Source organism: Schistocerca gregaria, unplaced genomic scaffold, assembly GCF_023897955.1.
Source record: "Schistocerca gregaria isolate iqSchGreg1 unplaced genomic scaffold, iqSchGreg1.2 ptg000398l, whole genome shotgun sequence".
In the NCBI taxonomy this organism is placed as follows: domain Eukaryota; kingdom Metazoa; phylum Arthropoda; class Insecta; order Orthoptera; family Acrididae; genus Schistocerca; species Schistocerca gregaria.
Window position 1 is genome coordinate 82,501 of NW_026061837.1, and position 2,500 is coordinate 85,000.

The following is a 2,500-nucleotide window of genomic DNA, read 5'->3' on the forward strand; positions in this document are numbered from 1 at the left end:
CACCAAGGCAAACGGACCAGACGAGCCAATCCGATTGGTTTTGATCTAATAAAAGCGTCCCTTCCATCTCTGGTCGGGACTCTGTTTGCATGTATTAGCTCTAGAATTACCACAGTTATCCAAGTAACGTGGGTACGATCTAAGGAACCATAACTGATTTAATGAGCCATTCGCGGTTTCACCTTAATGCGGCTTGTACTGAGACATGCATGGCTTAATCTTTGAGACAAGCATATGACTACTGGCAGGATCAACCAGGGAGCTGCGTCAACGAGAGCTGAGCAGCCGGCCGCCCGGGAGTGTGTCCCGAGGGCCCGTGCGAACACGCAAGCGTCCGCTCAATTATTCTGCAAACAGGAGGAGGCTGAGCTCCCCTGCACGATACACCTCGAAACCCTCTCAGGTCCCGGCGGCGCGCAGCGCCGTCCTAAGTACTTGGTCGGGTTCGAGAGAGGCGCAATCGCCCGGAGATAGGCGAGTAGACGCTTTCAGTGCGAACACCCGTGCTCCCAACTGAGCTTGCCGCTGCCGACAGAGGCCCAGGAGCGTGCTGTCGTGGCATTGCCGGCGGGAAACAACACGCGCCACCTACGGTGACCGGCAGCTCCAACGCCAGCGCCACAGAAGGGCAAAGCCCCACTTGGGTGCAGAAGCGAACTCTCCCAGCACAGCGCACGCGCCAACACGTCCGCAGAGCTGCGATACAAACCACCTGCGAGAACCGCTGGGGGCGACCGAGCAGCAGACGGCGTCGCGACGCCGAGTGCCGGGCGGCGGCGCATCCTCAACGCACACAGTCCGCAATCGGACCAGCACACTGCAGATGTCCACCGCGCTTCGCACCGGGCTCGGCAGAACCCACTTTGGCCGCCTGGCGCCGCGCGCAGGGTGCGCCGGCGCATAGCTGGGACGCCAGCCGGGCCCGTCGGCCGGCGCTCCTGCCACTGGGCGCCCCCCACCAGCCGGCTGTAGTGCGTGCGCTCACGCAGCGCGCGGCCAGCACGCCGGGCGGCCCCCCCTCACCGGCCGGGGACTGTCCCGCCAAGCCACAGCCTCGTATCGCTTCATACCCACATGGCCAACTCAGGTTCGGGGGCATGGCGGGTACCGCCGAAACAACCGGTTCACAGATGTACCGATCGTCGCTATCACCGATGCACCTGCAGCGCGAACAACCGCTCAACAACTGATTTCCAGTTCATTTGCGGATCTTTGGCAGCAAACGTATACGTCAATCTACATTTGCGAAATCTACGATTCTGGCATGCCTGCATGTTATGTGTCACGACACGCTACATCAGCCCACATACACACTGCGGCATGTACACGAGAGAACACGTGGAAGATGGTCCGCGCACGTGTGCAATGTCCCTTGCGCGGTCGACTGTCAACCGGCCTCTGTAGCATGTCGCAGATGTGGAACGCGGTCCACCGTGCTATCATGTTGTGTGGGGCAATACGATTAAATAGGAAAACCCTCGTCGCTACATCAACAGACGGCTCACGCTGATTCCCGGCAGAGGGAGGAGGGGGGGGGGGCCAACATGCAATACTTTCGTCCGTACCTACTTACCACATGTCTGTACGGCGTACAACAGTGCAATCTCGCTGTAATGGGGAGACGAGACAAGTAGCATCGTGCACAACATATGGCCCTTATGATTCGCCATTGTAGGGCGCAGCCGGTGTACGGTCAAGCATGTGCCACATTATGTCACTCAGTACGTAACGACGGATGATCAGTGTGGGTTACGCGTACATCAGCGGACAGTCCACACAGGCCGTACCACAACGTACACTGACTGCATCGACAACCGAATGCAACTGAACAGCTGCAAGGCTCATTTCACAAACAAACGCCTGACCGACCAGCTTGGAAGGGCAGGAGGGGAGGGCGATATTCGTTCTGTAGCGGTACACCCTTCCAGTGGTTAGCGGGACTGTGTAGAAAGTACGCAACACTCGAAAGACCTTTATGTGAGGGTACGCACCATGGCATCAAGAAATACACATGACACCAGAGGATCCAAGCAGTGAACTATGTTCAGAGGGTTGCTGTTAGGCAAAGCTACATTCCTGTGACGTTACATGTGACAGTTAAGGTGCAGTGTAAGTTAGGTTAAGGTGCAGTGTAAGTTAGGTTAAGGTGCAGTGTAAGTTAGGTTAAGGTGCAGTGTAAGTTAGGTTAAGGTGCAGTGTAACTTAGGTTAAGGTGCAGTGTAACTTAGGTTAAGGTGCAGTGTAACTTAGGTTAAGGTGCAGTGTAAGTTAGGTTAAGGTGCAGTGTAACTTAGGTTAAGGTGCAGTGTAACTTAGGTTAAGGTGCAGTGTAACTTAGGTTAAGGTGCAGTGTAACTTAGGTTAAGGTGCAGTGTAACTTAGGTTAAGGTGCAGTGTAACTTAGGTTAAGGTGCAGTGTAACTTAGGTTAAGGTGCAGTGTAACTTAGGTTAAGGTGCAGTGTAACTTAGGTTAAGGTGCAGTGTAACTTAGGTTAAGGT

At 55.3% G+C, this 2,500-nt stretch overlaps 1 non-coding gene across 1 annotated transcript in view; it reads right to left on the minus strand.

The window, feature by feature from the left end:
• LOC126311079 (small subunit ribosomal RNA) overlaps positions 1-261 on the minus strand; it is a 1,893-nt gene extending 1,632 nt beyond the window's left edge. Inside the window, exon 1 of the ribosomal RNA XR_007554378.1 lies at positions 1-261. This exon is cut by the window's left edge and continues 1,632 nt beyond it. This is a non-coding gene — a ribosomal RNA (small subunit ribosomal RNA).
• Between the last annotated feature and the right edge of the window lie 2,239 nt (positions 262-2,500).